This window comes from Erpetoichthys calabaricus, chromosome 6 (assembly GCF_900747795.2).
Source record: "Erpetoichthys calabaricus chromosome 6, fErpCal1.3, whole genome shotgun sequence".
NCBI classification, from domain to species: Eukaryota; Metazoa; Chordata; class Cladistia; order Polypteriformes; family Polypteridae; genus Erpetoichthys; species Erpetoichthys calabaricus.
The window spans coordinates 98,614,718-98,634,066 of NC_041399.2; positions in this window are offsets into that span (position 1 = coordinate 98,614,718).

Genomic DNA, 19,349 nt, shown 5'->3' on the forward strand with positions numbered 1-19,349 from the left:
CCTATATGAAAAACTTTGGTCATATTCCTAATCTCCCTCCATTATATACTGTATTACAGCGAATCATCAATATATTATTAACGCAAATAGAAACAGTATCTCAAAATTATACCAATATTTCTGTAAGACATCTCTAGATAAAGTTTAACCACCCTGGGTGTTGTTTCGTGAATGTAGATTCTCTTCTCAGACAATGAATGTGTAACACAGATAAACTGGAAAGACTCTGCTGCTTAGAAAAGACTCCCAGCAGTCCAAAGTCCAGGTAGTCATTTCCTTTGGCTCGACTGAGAAAAACAGTTGCTTTCTACACTCTGTTCTGGGAATCCAGTGAAGATGGCCTGTGACAACAGTTCCGCCAAAGTTAAAAAGAATTTGAACATATTCTTCCTCAAACTGCTCACAGTTTTTCTTTAAAGTAGTGGAAACTAATTTTTTTTGGCATAAGGCAGCTCTTTATTAGCATTTTCCTTACCCCTTATAGCAGTCATTCAGCTATCACAGCTACTGCAAATATTTTAACCTTATTGTTTGTTGCTACCTTTTACTGTACCTTCTTCTGTACTGTACTACAGTACTACTGTACTGTACAGTACTTCTTCTGTACTGTACTAGCTTGTTCTTGCTTTTTAAGGGTGTGTTCATTACACATCTACTTCATTTTAACCTTAGCAATTATCTTGGTGGCTCCTCTAGATGAGGCAAATACCTCACGTACCCAAGCTTTAAGATGCATTTAGTTAACTTATCTTCCTTCCTTTTCCTTATGCTTTTAATAATCCATTGTTACAACTTCATTTAAGTATATGCTTATATTGAATTGTAAAATTTTCATATGTTGATTAAAAACATTTAATTAAAATTCTATATGTGCATATGAATTTCCCCATGAGATCAATAAAAAGTTTATCTAATATTATCTAATTTTCTAACCAGCTTAATTTAGACCAGAGGTACAGGGGATGCTGGAGCCTACCCCAGCTATCATTGGGGACAAACCCAGACAAGCCACCAGCCCATTGCAGACACCAAACACACACTACTATCACCAATTCACCTAATCTGCATTTCTTTGGACAGCAGGAGGAACACCAGAGCACACCCCGTGGACACGGGGAAAATATGAAATCCAGTTGGGCACAGATACATTAATTATGCACTAAAGCATTAAAAGTTTGCTAAACCCCAAGGTTTTATTTAAGAACCACAACTTTTTTTGTACTTGAAATTTTGTCAACCCTGTACAATTTGCAATATAATATCTTCACAGTTAATTTTATGTATTACCAAATACTATTTTTAATATACTTTTGTACAAATTACTCATATTTGGAAAGGTGGCAACATATTGTTGTTTAGAAATTTGTCATAAAGTAATTTATTCTTCATGTTTAAAGAAAAACACTAATATTGTAGATATTTCAAAATGCTACCACTGAACAGAAAATAATAACAGGTATTTTAAAATGGTCTTGAAAAAATACAAAGTGAATAATTACAGTATATAACAATACACCATGTATAGTACCAGAATAAGTTAAAATGATAAAAATATATTCATATCTAATGTATAGCTTTGACTAAGTGAATGTCACACTGAAAATATAAAATAGTGTGTATACATTTGTCTAAAGTTATACTCAGTGAAAAGTGCTATATACAAGTAAACTAAACTAAAATAAAATATAACAAAATACTAAACCAATAAAATCCTGGCAAATGTTATTGTTATAATACCACCAATCAAGTCAGTTCCCAATGCAAAAAACATAAAATGCGTTGTTTTCTAACACTGAATTAATAGTTCTCCACAGCGTGGACTGATGTTTGTCCACTGTGCCTGCCCATGAAACTATTTAAATTACTTTAAGAAGAAAAATTAGCAAGCACATAAACAACTGTCCAACTCTTTTTTTTAACACTAAAATTACCAAAGCCTGCGAAAAAAACTCGTAATCCCGGCCCACCTTAAATCTGTTCGCACCCCTCCAGCAGCGTCTTTTATGTTGTAAATGTGTCGATCAACGCAAGCAGCCTGCTATCCCATCCCCCCACCAATGCAGAAAGGGCAAAAACTTCTCTCAGCTAAATTCTGTTTACTTGCGTGTGAGTTGCTGGGAGTTGTATAGGGTGAATAATATATCATTATTTAGAATACATGCATTTCATGTGTGTTCTGTGTCTATAACAATCTATATAAACACATCGTTAAAACAGTAATAATTGACAAAATGGAGACATGAAGTGTATGATGTGTGAAGCCTGAAGTCCAAATATCAAATAAACACTTTCACAAAAGGTACAAGTATAAAAAAAACAAGTGCGCTTTTATTCAAGAATATAACTGCAGAAAAAGAACTAACATTAGGGTGCAACATTGACATACCCTAATACGACCACTTTGGTGGTGCAGCGGTAAGAACTGCTGACTCGTAATCAAGATATTCGTGATTCGATCCCAGATGCCTTTGTTTTGAGTAATGAGCTGCCCTAATTCTTACTATTATGGAATAAAAACATACATTTGATTTGAGTCTGTAACAGCCGGTGTAAATTTATGTAGTGTTAAGTAGTGTTATGTGGTGTTTCTCAATAGTGCTGTTAATCCTGTTTTTATAGATGACAGAAGAGAAGGATGATAGAAGGATGATATGTATTACGTGTTGGATCTAAGCAATGACAGAACAGAGTGTACCCTGATTTCTTCTATTGCAGATGTAGATGTTCTTTTCTAAAATGTGATAGAAACAGACCAATGGAAGACGGTGTTCTTCAGTGAGTTAAACCAATTACTAACTTTTCCTTTTTCGCTTGGTAGACATTTATTCAAACCCACTGTATAATAACTCGGTGCTAATTTTTGCCTTTTATGGCAACTTTTTGGCCAGTTTTTTTTACTTTCAGTGAATTGACTTTAGATTGCCTTAATAACATTTTCAAATACTACTATTGGCACTGTCCTATACCACCCCTACAATGGACCAACGCTATTAGAACACAGGCTTTTCATTTAATGATGTATCCCATTCTTTCCTTCATTTGACTTTGTGTTTTGAAATACTCTTTTCTTTTTTTCAATAAAACACTTCTTTCATTTTGGACTTCCATATTACACCACCTGTGGGTGCTTTTTCCATGTCCTTTATTTGAGGACCCCATAAGCATATACACAGTTTAAACAACTCCTTGTCTTTGCCATCCATTACAGCCTCTATTGATACTCTCTCAAGTCATGATACCTACATGTTCAAAGTTCAATACTCAAGTTTATCATTTTAATGGTGTACTATACACCTTTCGATTGCCTTTTACATGAGGACCAGAGGTCCATATGTTCCTTGTAGTAATGGATATTTTTGTTCCTGTCACACATAGTTAATCTGCATTTACTGTATGTTTAACCATGCTACCAGTAGGATAGGGGGTGGAAATAGCACATCTAGACAGAGTGTTGGACAAATTAGAGCAGACTGTTTACCATTTCTTGTCTGGTATTTATTGTGTTATTGGAATAGTCTTTTGCTGGTTCTTTGTAGTTTCACAAATGCCTGGCTGGAGTATTGTTTAAAACTTGTTTTATTTCTACTTTAATCTCTTCGTGTCACTATTATTATGATTATTCCAAATATAGCCTGTTAGAATGAAAAAAGGCTTGAATTAAACCTTAAAGGACAACAGTCCTTAATTATCTGTTGTATGAAAAGGTGGACATACAGTAGCACTATTTCAAGAGACCAAACTTCTCACTGATGGCATAATGCAGTTGTGCAGTGAATGCAATTATGTAGTCACCTTGGTGTCTGCATTCATTAAGAAGTGTGAAGTTGTAATTCATCAGCAGCTCCCTCACACAACCTGAGTGCGATGTCAGTTTACATCTGATTTCAATCTGTCAGATATGTTTGCCTGCTTAATCCGTTTTTTCCTTTCTCTCACTACAACATCAAGTCACATCACTTTTAGATCATAGAGCAGCAGTAGATCAGCTACGTCTGTCACATCTTATGTAGTGTGCACCCTGCTAATGTTTTAAAACATCACTTCAAAAAACTCAATGGCCCAACAACTTCACAGTCTACTGGGCTAGAATATGTATGGAGGAAAAATACAGGATACGGAGGCACAACTTGCCTGAATATGAATGCCAAATTACTGTCAGAACTGAAATCCATTCTAATCAGAAAAGCATAGAAAAGCATAATCTGAGAGTCACAGAGTAAGAGCATACGGCAGCACCCTGCATCAAAGCAATGCTACTGTTTATGTTTCATTTTCATATTGACATCCATGATGTAAACTTTATCAAATACACCAATATTAATTGCATATTGTTTACAAATTTAATTCACTTGATACATTCTGTAACAATATAATGGTGAATGAAATGGCCAAACTATTCATAGCTGCTTTAGTGTTGTTAGAAGACATTGCAAATGGAAGAATTAGAAGAGAGTGCCTATTTATAGATGATGATGACTGGCTTCTAAATCAATTTTGATTTCTAAGAGCTATCCTCTTGGAGTTGTATGGTGAACTGGTGCAGGCTTTACCTGCTCCTTTGCAAGTTCTGTCTACTCTCGGGTTTTTAACCAACAGGAACTTTTCAATGTGAATTTGATGACTGATTGGGTATTTCATAAACATCACTGAGTCACGCTATGCCAGGTGTATAGAATGCTATTATCCGCTTGTCATTCAGAGATACAGTATAACATTTCCTTACACTGTGGTTGAATTGGCACATATAAAAACGCAATTTGCAGCAATGCCCGGTTTTCCAATTGTGATTGGACTGGACAACTCCACGCACATTTCTATTGTAATGGCACTGGAGAAGTTACATGAACCAGGGATGAATCACCAAAAGAGTGAGCTGGCATTACATCATCTATAGCGGGAGAGCCTATAAAATGGCAACACTGCACTGATGCATTTCCTTTCTATTAATGTACTGCTCTGTAATCCACAGAAAGTGTGTCACATTGTGCAAGCATGTAGCATGCAGCATAATGTGGTTACCTGAAGAGATGCTGTATGATGAACTGGACCATGACCCAGCAAATAATCCGCCAGATCAGACAGCTTTACAAGTTTGTTGAATGTAATTAGCAGAATGTAATAATAAGTAATCAGATACAGCATTTATTTTTTAACCAATTCATTTAATTTGTGGTCAGTATCACATAGTACAGCCGTTATATTGCTTACTTCATTGGCCATATCCCTTACAGCATCCACTATTGCATTGTGTGACTCCACAACAGCATTTATTACCACAGAGCCACATGGTCACCTGGCAGTTTCTGAGGCAGAGGTGTGTGCAGCCAGCATCTGAAGATGTGGTGGGTTCAGCAGTACTCGAAGTTGCGTTCTCAGCACAGGGGTCAGCTTTTGTAATATTGTCTGAAACAGAATGAACAGATGTTGGGCTGTGACTCACTTCTCACATCAACTTTGATATCTGACCATTTCCATTTTATTTTGTGCACTGCGCGACTTTCTGAACTTGAACTTTTCAGTGTCTCTGCCATGCTGTATCACTCCATCAAATTCTTCTTTTTTCCACATGCTTTTACCATTGTCTTTTAACAAAACACTGAATGGAAGGGGCTATTTATATTGATTTGCATATTTAAATATGCAAAATTCTGTGAGGAGTCAGGGGGGGATGTAGGTGCGTGCATGTGCATTAAATTTCATGCTCATTGGGATTTAGAAAGGGGAAGTACGTGGAACTTGGTGAATGCACAGATTTATGCATCTGAATTTTTTTGTTCATTGCACATTTCCAGTTTTGTCCGTACCCCATGTTTTAGTGTCAGTTCTACACATGGCAATATACATTGGGCTCTTGGCATTTAAATTGTGACATTTAAAATAAATCTGTCTCTATTGTCAATAATCCCTTTCAAATAAACAACTCCTGTTTTGAGTTTATCCCTAATCATTTTCTCAGTGTTTCTAACAACCCCTCTTTTACCTCCAGCTCCCCAAACTGGCTGCTGAGAACATTACCCTGCTGGATAAACCAGTCAAATCCAAGAAACATTTTGACTCACTGAGATCCTTGCATTAAGCCCAGTTGCCAGTGTTGGATGGATTATCAACTGTTAGGTTTTTAAAAGCATTTGGCACTTTCCTACCAACACATATTCAATTATATACTGGCTGTGTAAACCCATGCTGTAAAAAGCCTGGGTTCCTAGAAACTATTGAAATCATCAGACAAAAAACTGAAATGCAGAGTCAGGGGTTTTGTTTTGCGAATGAGATCGCACCCCTTGTCTATCAGTGGCTAAGCGAGTATCTTTCTCATTTGTCTTTCCTGAGCAGTTTCACTTTGGCGACGGCGTCGATTTCAGCTTCAAGCTGTAGCCTCGCACTTCTTTCTTCTTCTGACTTGTGGCCGCCTTGCCGGGCCGGGTACAACAGACGGACACAGACACTTTCACACGTAGACATTTATATATAAATAATATACTGAATTAAACCCCACAATTAACTCTGCTCTAATCATCAATAGTCCCAAAACTATATTAATCCTTTCAGTCTCTTTCAGGCTATAAAATCAACTGGCATGAATCTGAATCTTTTGCCACTTAACACTGCCTTCACTCAATGGACCTTACCAGCATTTGCTTCAGATGCTGACTCTATTAAATACTTAGGACTGGATATCTTTCCATCAGTACAATCAAGTGTAACGTCTAATTATTCTTGAGTATTGAAAAGCATTATAGAAATCACCATTCATTGGTTCTTGCTTACCTTATCATTTCATTCCAGACTGGCTGTTATTAAAATTAACATTATTTCCTGGCTTAATTGCCTCAATACTCTCTTGCCCTTTCCACCTCCTTTCAAATATTGGTCTAATATCAAATCTTTATTTTCTGTGTTTTTGTGAAACAAAAATATCTCTCAAACACTCCTCCCTAATTAGGGAATGAAGTAGAGGTGGAATATCTTTTCCCAATTTGGGAATTTCACTTACTACCATTTCAAACAGTTTTTTTGACTCTCAAAAGTCCCTCTCCTGGGGCCTCATGTATAAATGGTGCGTACGCACAGAAATGTTGTGTACGAACGTTTCCACGCTCAAATCACGATGTATAAAACCTAAACTTGGCGTAAAGTCACGCACATTTCCACGGTACCTCATAGCCTGGCGTATGCAATTTCTCCGCTCGGTTTTGCAGACTGGCGGCACCCAGTGTCAAAGCAGTGCTACTGTTCCTGTGTGGTTACCCTTTCTTTCTTAGACCCACATTCCTGACGCGGCTTTATATATACACTGAAATTAACTGCATATTGTTTATTAGTGTAATGCATCTGATTGTAATTAACCTGTAGCAAATACCATAACTGCTTTAGCGTTGTTATACTCACTGCATCTTCTTTTCCATTAAGCTGCTCCCGACAAGGGTTGCCACTGCGGATCATCTTTTTCCATATTACTCTCACTGCACCACTCGGAGTATTTATATCACTGTATCTGAGTGGGGAATCACAGCAGCAGCTGATCGGAAAGAGAATTATCGGTATACAGTTTCAAGCACACACTACGTCGTCCACGGCAAAACGCATCAAAGCCTTTCCTGTACGGACCTTGCGTTTCAGAAACAGTTTCATCCCAAGAACTGTAAATGCACTCAATTAGTCCATCAAGTGCTCCTTGTAGAACTATTTGTACTTATAAGTACAACTAGCAAAATACCCGCGCTTCGCAGCGGAGAAGTAGTGTGTTAAAGAGGTTATGAAAAAAAAAAAAGGAAACATTTTAAAAATAACGTAACATGATTGTCAATGTAATTGTGTTGTCATTATTATGAGTGTTGCTGTCTTTTATATATATAATATACACACACAGACACACATAAACATATATATACATATACATATATATATACATATCTACATATACACATATCTACATATACATACGTATATACACATATACACATCAACATAAACATATATATACATATACAAATTTACATATCTACATATATATATATAGACATACATATATACATACATACATTCACATATATATATATATATATATATATATATATATATATATATATATATATATATATATATATATATATATACTGTATATAAACATATGTACTTATTGGCTCCTGTATTTAGGATATAGCAGGTTGGATAATGGACGGATGGACATCTGTATGCATAGCCGTATTTGCCCGTTTTCGTTTTTTTTCTTTGTTCAGTAATATTTCAGTAAACCCGGAGCTTGTCAGTTCAAATCCTGGTACTGACACCACTGTGTGACCCTGAGGAAGTCACTTCACCTGCCTGTGCTGCAAAAAACAAAAGTAATGTAACAAATTGTACCTCAGATGTTGTAAGTTGGTGGAATAAAGGCATAAGTAAAATAGATAAATATGTATTATACACATAGGAACTATTCATTTATTTTCAGTTAAGTCATCTGCAGCAAACTTTTATAAATGAGGGTTTCTGATTTTTAGATAGTGCAAACTGTTTGTTCTTCATTGACGTTTTCTCTTGGAGAGCTTTTTTCATTTCATTGAAAATGAAAGCAGCAGCTGCCAAAATATGTAGCTTTCTTATTAATTTTTCAACATTGTGTAAAATAAATGTATAAAGTAACATAAAAGGTTTAAATACTGGTTATCCTTTTACACTAAAATATTACTAAAGAGATACAACAAAAGTAAAATGGATATGTTCTTTTTCTTTAAGGAGATTAAATATTACTGAAGAAAGAAAAAAAAAAAATTAAACAGCCAAATGGGGCTATGCATACGAACTTAAAAGGTTTAAATAAAACAGAAATATATATTTTATTTTTACTTGCTTAACTTATGGAGGGTGTATCCTGTAGCAAAGCCCTAACTTTTTTCGTGAAAGCCCGTTTCAGTCAATAAGTCTTAAAAAAACTTGTAAAGATAATGACAATAAGCTAAGTCATCTGCAGCAAAGTTTTATAAATGAGGGTTTCTCCTTTTTAGATAGTGCAAACTGTTTCTTCTTCATTGACGTTTTGTCTTGGAGAGCTTTTTTCATTTTATTGAAAACAAAAGCAGCAGCTGCCAAAATATGTAGCTTTCTCATAAATTTTTCAACATTGTGTAAAATAAATGTATAAAGTAACATAAAAGGTTTAAATACTGGTTATCCTTTTACACTAAAATATTACTAAAGAGGTACAAAAAAAGTAAAATGGATATGTTCTTTTTCTTTAAGGAGATTAAATATTACTGAAGAAAGAAAAAAAAAAATTAAACAGCCAAATGGGGCTATGCATACGAACTTAAAAGGTTTAAATAAAACAGAAATATATATTTTATTTTTACTTGCTTAACTTGTGGAGGGTGTATCCTGTAGCAAAGCCCTAACTTTTTTCGTGAAAGCCCGTTTCAGTAAATAAGTGTTAAAAACAGGTGTAAAGATATTGACAATAAGCTACGCAAACCCAGGAAGACATGGAATCGATTAAATCAAGTATCATTACATCTTCCTTTCTTAAAGAGAAGTAAGGCAGTACTTATAAGCTTACATATTTATATATAGACATACATATATATATACATATATATCTGAAGCCGTGCAAGCACACTCTTGAGAATGCAACGTATAGTTGTACAGAAGAAAAGCAATCTTGCCTCAAATGAATGGCAACCTTTTGTAGGTCTATGAACTTAATTTAAACTTTAGGTTTACACGGTGCTTTCTTTCCGAAGTACCTGCACTCATGAATATGTCTGTATGTGTCAGCGGTCAAATCCACGCGCTTCGCACCGGCGAAAGTACCGCTTTTAAATTTTTATTAAGAAGAAAATAAAACGTTTTTAAATTAAGGGAAAATATACTAATAACAGTTTGTTAAGGATCTGTTTTTTTGTGAAGCTGCCTTTACTCGAGTGATCACTTCGACCTGACTTGGTGGCCAAATATAAGCGTTACCTCGTAGGTAACCACCCATACAATCAGATTGTGAATCAGACTACGAATGCCGTGAATGTAATTACACACTCACTGCACTTGCTTACGGTAATCGAACCTCGGACGTCAGCGCTAAAGGGGCTTAGCAGCGGTGAAGTATTGCTTTTAAATTTTAATTAAGAACAAAAGAAAACCTCAGAGCTTCGATTCCCGAAAGGGAGTGAAGTGAGTGTCCGGTTACCTACCAGGAAACGCTTATGGTTGGACAGGAAGTGACGTAACATCAGCCACGGTGCCTTCAGTTGTGAGAAGCAGATCATAGAATGATTGAAAATAGTTTTGCATTTACCTTTTTAGTAAAAGGCGAGCTTTTAAGCCTGAGAAATCACCCCGTAAATGCACACTTTTAATTGCACATGTGTTAATATGTATGGTTACACAGTATTAAAAGACAGTGAAGAACGTGATTTACTTTTGTTCCCGCGTTTGATAAAAGGCGAGCTTTTAAGCCTGAGAAATCACCCCGTAAATGTACACGTTTAATTGCACGTGTTAATATGTATGCTTACACAGTATTAAAAGACACTCAAAAATTAACATCATTTACCATCAGCCACGGTGCCTTCAGTTGTGAGAAGCAGATCACAGAATGATTGAAAATAGTTTTGCATTTACCTTTTTAGTAAAAGGCGAGCTTTTAAGCCTGAGAAATCACCCCGTAAATGCACACGTTTAATTGCACATGTGTAAATATGTATGGTTACACAGTATTAAAAGACAGTGAACAACGTCAGTTACCTTTGTTCCCGCGTTTGATAAAAGGCGAGCTTTTAAGCCTGAGAAATCACCCCGTAAATGCACACGTTTAATTGCACATGTGTTAATATGTATGCTTACACAGTATTAAAAAACAGTCAAAAATTAACGTCATTTACCTTCGTTCCCGCGTTTGACTCGTGCTGTAAATCTCTTCCTTGTTTTTAGTTCACGTGATTACGTAGGAGGCGTGATGACGCGATACGTGACTCCGCCTCCTCCATTAGAGTATATGGACAAAAAATATGTTCCAGTTATGACCATTACGCGTAGAATTTCGAAATGAAACCTGCCTAACTTTTGTAAGTAAGCTGTAAGGAATGAGCCTGCCAAATTTCAGCCTTCCACCTACACGGGAAGTTCGAGAATTAGTGATGAGTGAGTGAGTGAGTCAGTCAGTCAGTCAGTCAGTCAGTCAGTCAGTCAGTCAGTCAGTCAGTCAGTCAGTCAGTGAGTCAGTGAGGGCTTTGCCTTTTATTAGTATAGATATACACACACATATACAGATATATCATATATATATACATATATATACATATACACATATTTGATATATATATATATATATATGTATATATATATATATATATATATATACATACATACATACATACATATACACACATACATGCACTTACAATAACATAGAAATCAATATAAATAACATTAACATCATTATAATATGAGAATATGAAGTAATATATAAGAAGCACATTTCATATAAATATTAAACAGTAAAATCTTCTTCTATAATTTGCTACCGTGGCTATTCGTTTGTCTGTCCAGGATTTTAAATCACCTGTACCTCGCAAACCGTTTCACCTATTGACTTGAAATCTGGTACACATACAGTACGTCACGTCTGCTATCCGCTTTATGGGTGATGATTGTATTGCTCTTTTTATGTTTATTTTATTTTATTGTAGAATCAACTCCTATCTGCGCACACCAGGGCGGCCGTGGGCGGATGCGTATGGTGTATTCACTTCATGTTATCGTGCATTGCGCTGTCACTGGTATTTTGATAAAAGAATTTGAACAACATATAAGAAGCGTATAAATTATTAAACAGTAAAACATTAACATTTAAGAAGTAAAATTACATTGAGTACTACTGCAGTGCCTTCGGGTATACCTCATTTTTTCTTTGCCCATTACATGCTTAAATGTATACATTTTTTGGTGTACCTATCCGAGAACATGCAACATATAACCGAGCGTGGGAGAAGCATGGATTTTAAACACGCGTTGAGTTCATCTGCTGGTCTCCCTCGTGGAATAACTGGTAATGTCTGACTAAAATCTACAGCGAGTAAAACGACATTATCTCCTTTTTTTTTTTTTACGATCTCTGAGATCTTGCTTTTTTCGGTTGAAGGCTTCATAAGCTCTTTTATGTTCCATGGTGTACTTATCCCAAACCATCATCTTTGAATGTTGCAAGACTTTCACCTTGTATGTAGATCGGGGTAATTACATTCATTGCATTCCTAGTCTGAATCACAATCTGATTGTATGGGTGGTTACCTGGCAGGTAACGCTTATGCTTGGTCATCAAGTCGTCTAACATCCACTACGTGCCCTCTTAATTGCGAGAAGCAGATATATATAGCCAAATTCTCGCACTTCGTTGCGGCGAAGTACTCCTTTTAATTTTTTATTAAGAAGAAAAGAAAACCTTTTTAAACGGATCGAAAATATACCAATAACAATTTGTTAAGGATCTGTTTTTTTGTGAAGCTCCCTTTTCACAGCTGTTGCGCTACGGCGTGTGTTTCGTTTATTTGACAGTATGTAGATCGTGGTAATTACATTCATGGCATTCGTTTTCTGAATCACAATCTGATTGTATGGGTGGTTACCTGCCAGGTCACGCTTGTGGTTTGTCAGCAAGTCGCCTTACATCCGCCACGTGCCCTCTTTCTGTTCCCAGAAGCAGATCATAGAATGGTTTTAATAGTTTACTTTCAAATAATGCAAAGAGTATGCGACATGTGTTTCTCCCTAATTCTGGGCTCATCAGGCGTACACACTCACTGCATCCCCTCTCGGGAATCGAATCTCTATCGTCAGCGCCAGAGGTGAAGCCCCTAACGTTGCGCTACGGCGTGTGGTTCGTTTATACCTCGTGTCTTCTCATTAAACTTTTACTTCGCGAATATGTTATTGCAATCCGCAGCGGGAGCGTTTCTATAAACTTAATTTAAACTTACATTTTACACCGTGCTTTTTTCCCTTATGAAGATGCTTGTAAGCTTCACTCGCTCGCTTCTTATTGTTTCGCTCCCTTCTCAATTGTTTAATGAATTTTTTGTTCTTCGCTGTTTGCGGCGCCAGAGTTGAAGCCCCTAACGTTGCGGTCAGCAAGTCGGCTAACATCCGCCATGTGCCATCTTTCAGTTGCGAGAAGCAGATCATAGAATGGATTTAATAGTTTACGTTCAAATAATGCAAAGAGTATGCGACACGTGTTTCTCCCTAATTCTGGACTCATCAGGCGTACACACTCACTGCATCCGCTCTCAGGAATCGAATCTCGAACATCAGCGCCAGAGGTGAAGCCCCTAACGTTGCGCTACGGCTTGTGGTTCGTTTATACCTCGTGTCTTCTCATTAAACTTTTATCTCGCGAATATGTTATTGCAATCCGCAGCGGGAGCGTTTCTATAAACTTAATTTAAACTTACGTTTTACACCGTGCTTTTTTCCCTTATGAAGATGCTTGTATGCTTCAGTCGCTCACTTCTTATTGTTTCGCTCCCTTCTCAATTGTTTAATGAATTTTTTGTTCTTCGCTGTTTGCGGCTCCTCCTTCATTTCTCCCTACTGCATTCACAGTCTTTTCACGTGATTACGTGGGAGGCGTGATGACGTGACACTCAACTCCTCCTCCCACGGCCATCGAGCTGCATTACAGTATATTGTGAAAAAAGAGGTTCCAGTTATGACCATTACGCGTTGAATTTCGAAATGAAGCCTGCCTAACTTTTGTAAGTAAGCTGTAAGGAATCAGCCTGCCAAATTTCAGCCTTCCACCTACACGGGAAGTTGCAGAATTAGTGATGAGTCAGTCAGTCAGTCAGTCAGGGCTTTGCCTTTTATTAATTAGTATAGATATATATATATATATATATATATATATATATATATATATATATATATATATATATATATATATATATATCTAAATCCCTGCGAAGTACTGCTTTTAAATTTTTATTAAGAAGAAAAGCTTTTTAAATTGAGGGAAAATATCCCAATAACAATTTGTTAAGGATCTGTTTTTTTGTGAAGCAGCCTTAACACAGCTTTTCCGCTGTTTTATAAACGAACGCCATATAAGGTCTTCCTTTTTCGTTGCTTCGCCAAGGAAGGAGAGTTTTTATTAAATCCAAAGGATCTTCACTTTTTTTTTTTGTTTGTTTATTACGATTGTTATAGTTCTGTTTGTATACCACGTTGTCAGTTCGGCACTCCGGTTGTAATATGACCAAGCCGTGCAAGCTTACTGTTAAGAATACAACGTACAGTTGTACAGGAGAAAAGCAATCTTGCCTCAAATCAATGGCAACCTTTTTTAGGTCTATGAACTTAATTTAAACTTTAGGTTTACACGGTGCTTTCTTTCCGAAGTACCTGCACTCATGAATATGTCTGTATGCGTCAGTTGCTCAAATTCCCGCGCTTCGCACCGGTGAAGTACTGCTTTTAAATTTTTATTAAGAAGAAAAGAAAACCTTTTAAAATTGAGGGAAAATATACCAATAACAGTTTGTTAAGGATCTGTTTTTTTGTGAAGCTGCCTAAGGAAAAGTCACCTGCCTAAGGAAAAGTCATCCCAGATGGAGGATCGCAGGAATCGTGGGAAAGAGGGGTCCTTTCATCGGATTGGCTGGCCCAGCACTGTTTCAGCCATGGAATGGCCAAATGGGGGAGGCAGCTTGAAGGATGAGGTCTCCAGGACTCTACACAAATCCAAATCTTATCATGGGATATATCATCTACTGTTAAATTCTGCTCTGTACTTCTAAAATTTATATTTTTTATTTCTTACTATATTGAGGAATTGCTCTGTTCTGTGAACTGCATTGTATTGTATTGACCTCCTTCTTTTGACACCCACTGCACGCCCAACCTACCTGGAAAGGGGTCTCTCTTTGAACTGCCTTTCCCAAGGTTTCTTCCATTTTTTCCCTACAAGGGTTTTTTTGGGAGTTTTTCCTTGTCTTCATAGAGAGTCAAGGCTGGGGGGCTGTCAAGAGGCAGGGCCTGTTAAAGCCTATTGCGGCACTTCCTGTGTGATTTTGGGCTATACAAAAATAAACTGTATTGTATTGTATTGTATTCACTCGAGTGATCACTTCGAGCTGACTTGCTGGCTAACCATAAGCGTTACCTGGTAGGTAACCACCCATACAATCAGATTGTGAATCAGACTACGAATGCCGTGAATGTAATTACCCCGATCTACATGCTGTCAAATAAACGAACCACACGCCGTGGCGCAATTTTTGGAGCTTCGCCTCTAGCGCTGACGTCCGAGGTTCGATTCCCGTAAGGGAGTGAAGTGAGTGGGTGGTTACCTACCAGGTAACGCTTAAGGTTGGCCAGCAAGTCAGGTAACATCAGCAACGGTGCCTTCAGTTGTGAGAAGCATATCATGAAAACAGTTTACTGTCAAATAATGCAAAAAGTACGCGACACGTCTTTCGCCCTTATTCTTGGCTCATCAGGCGTACACACTCACTGCACTTGCTTATGGTAATCGAACCGCGGACGTCAGCGCTAGAGAGGCTTCGCAGCGGTGAAGTATTACATTTAAATTTTAATTAAGAAGAAAAGAAAACCTTTTTAAATTAAGTCTTAAAAAGAGGTGTAAAGATATTGACAATAAGCTACGCAAACCCACCAAGACATGCACTCATTTAAATCAAGGCACGAGTCGAAAAACACCATCCCATAATATTAGTTAACGATTAACACATTTCTATATGTATTGTAAGCATACAATACAACTGATAATATGTTGCGCTTATTTATCTGGTGCACCGACATTTTTGCGCATTTAACGGCTGAAATCTAACGTGGTTTGTGCCCTTCAGAATGAAAAGAGTTTGCATTTACCTTTTTAATAAAAGGCGAGCTTTTAAGCCTGAGAAATCACCCCGTAAATGCACACGTTTAATTGCACATGTGTTAATATGTATGCTTACACAGTATTAAAAGACACTCAACAATTAACGTCATTTACCTTCGTTCCCGCGTTTGACTCGTGCTGTAAATCTCTTCCTCATTTTCAGTTCACGTGATTACGTAGGAGGCGTAATACGTGATGACGCAATACGTGACTCCGCCTCCTCCATTAGATTATATGGACAAAAAACAGATTCCAGTTATGACCATTACGCGTAGAATTTTGAAATGAAACCTGCCTAACTTTTGTAAGTAAGCTGTAAGGAATGAGCCTGCCAAATTTCAGCCTTCTACCTACACGGGAAGTTGGAGAATTAGTGATGAGTGAGTCAGTCAGTCAGTCAGTGAGTCAGTGAGGGCTTTGCCTTTTATTAGTATAGATTACTCCACTGTAAACTTGCACTACAGTTATAATATTGCACAATTTGCGGCACTTTATAAAGCGCGTATGATGACGATATCATTTTTTAGATGAAATGCAGCAAAATATGTTGCTTATAGTATACAGAAAAAAATTTAACTTCATTTAAATAATCTGTATTGTTAATAATTAAACACGTGAGGACACGGTGGCGCAGCGCTAGCTAGTTCACAGATAGCTCCTGCCTTGCGCTGTATTATTGCTGGTGCTGACGTGACACTGGAAGGATAGATGGATAGAATAATTAAACATGTACTACGAAGATATTTCAATGTTCCTTAAAAGTTTTGAAGAATCGGTGTTCTAAGATTACAGATGGCTTAACGTCTGTTACAGAGCTGATTGTGTGGTGATTGGGTATTTGGAGAAAGAAAAGTAAGGACAGGAATTGGAGGTTAGTATCTTTGAAAGAGACAGTACTTCTGTAATAAATTATTTCATCGAAGGTCGCGCATGGAGCAGCAAGCCTCTTGCGTGAGATATGAACAATCACTACGCCACCGTGTTCCCATGTTTAATAACATGCTTTCATTCCTATCATCATGAAAAAGATATCACGTATACATCTCAGTATTTTAATTATTCAGAGAGCTGTAATATCACGAATGTAATGGATTCTGTGTCCTGTCAGAGAAAGAGAAAGAACGGAAGCAGGTAGTGATTCACACACATAGAGCACATAGAAGATCAAACACAGAACAAAGCATTTAACGTGCTACTTGAGAAACTAGTAAATTAAACAATTTTAAGATGAAGTTTATGATGTTCTACTTTAATGACAAAATAAACTACGTGATTAAAGTGGAAATTTCGAGATTAAAGTTGACATTTCGTGCTTTTTTCCCAGTGTGTGCCTATTTTTTTTTTCTCTGTACCCTAATAAGCTTTCATATGACACTCAGACGGTCCGCTATGAGTCGCCTTTTCATGCCGAGTTTGATATGTGACAACCTCTTTTTTTTATTTCGGGCACTGTGCGACTTTGTGAACTTGAGCTTTCGAGTTTCTCCGACACTATGTCACTCGATCAACTTTCTTTTGTTGATTATACCACTGTTTAAACCAACAAATAGTACGTTTTTCCTTTGCCTCCACTTGGTATTCGCTGAAATTCTTATATTTTTCTTTGCTTTTCCATTTGTCATTTCACAGAAGGCTATTTATATCGATTTGCATATTCAAAGAGGCATAATTCTGGGAGGAGTTGGGGCGGGACAGAAGGCGCGTGCACGTGCGTTACTTTTCACGCAGATCGGGATTTATGTAGTGGAAGAACGTGAAAGTTTGCGTATGCACAGATTCCTGCATCTGTTTTTTTCTGTGCGTACGCACAAATCCCGCTTTTGTGCTTATGCCATGTTATAGTGTGAGTTCTACGCACGGCGTTATACATGAGGCCCATGTACCTACTGAGAGTAAAATTGCCTCCTCCAGATCATTATTGACTTTCCTTTCTGCTCTTGTAAAACTACAGTCTCTTGCATTGTACCAATGGACCATTTCAGACCAATGATTATGCTTTGGTTATCTGGTATAAAGTAAAGAGGCAATTAGTGCCACATCAATGTTGGCATCAATATATCCTGATCTTCCAAAACCTGGCCCTACCTTTTGGAGGTATGGCTATAGCATTTTCAGCCTGATTGGACTGGGACATCTGATATTTCAGTCTCTGAGGCTCAGCTATGCTATTCCATTCTCTACTTTCTTGTTCTACCTCTAGTACTAGGGTGTTGTACCGTGTTAGCCATTATTAATGTAGAGAAAAGCCAAGCAAAATGACACCTTTTATTGGCTAACTAAAAAGATTACAATATGCAAGCTTTCGAGGCAACTCAGGCCCCTTCTTCAGGCAAGATGCAATATAGAAACTGGAGTTCCTTGTGTTTATATACACACTCTAGGACAAGAAATCGGATAGAAAACATGTGGAAACTCATGGAAAAATTCTTTTAGTCTGAGTTTTCTGAAGAATTCTTCCATATCACTGCAGAGTCTGATGTTGTCAATGGGCTTTGCAGGACAATATGAGAGTCCCTTTGTAAGTACTGAAATCTCTGCTTCATTTGGTGTGTATGAGGAGCGATTAACAATGCAGGTCTGTTGCTCTTTGTTTTTTGCTATTAAGTGTCCAGCTTTCTCTCGTAGTCTATGCAGCTTTTTCTTTTTGTTGACAATAAGGAGTTTCTGGAGTCTTTTGTAATAGTGATGGAGCTCCTTTGCCATCTCCTGCCAGAAGTTAAAATCATGCTAAAATTTAGTACATTACAACATAGCTTGAATAAAGACAAGAGTTTTATGGCCAGATATGAGGATTGTTTACATCTCTCAGAATGACAGACAACCTGTCTACAGATCCACATTGTTTTGAAAAACTCATTACAAACTGTTGGACAGTTATCTTATCCAAAGATCTTGACCATACATTGTTCTTCTCTCTCTTGTGAAATTAACCCTAGCCTGAAAGAATCTATTAATTTTTTACATTTAAAATTTCTCATTTAAAGATTTACCAATGTTGTTTCTTGTCCTAGAGTGTGTATATAAACATAGGGAACTCCAGTTTCTGTATTACATCTTGCCTGAAGAAGGGGCCTGAGTTGCCTCGAAAGCTTGTTCTACCTCAAAATTAATATCCATTTATCACTACTTCCTTTACACCCCTTTGTGAAAATTTCTAATTCAGTGCTATTTCATCCAAAACCAGTAACAGCCCTTTATGTTACAATGCATGCATATTGACCATTATTGCCAATCAGCAGAATCTGGAGGATGTTTTACAGCAGTGGACAGCTGGCCACTCCCGACGATGGCTGGAGCAGTGTCCCATCAGTTTTAAGGTTTGCTGAGCCATCTCTGGGTCCTTTCTCCCCATTTATGAGCTTAGGTATTTCAACCCATATACTCATACCTTGAAGTATTAGGGTGAGAATTGGGGGTGGGGTGGGGAGGAGTAGTGTTCTTTCATATAAAATTTTAA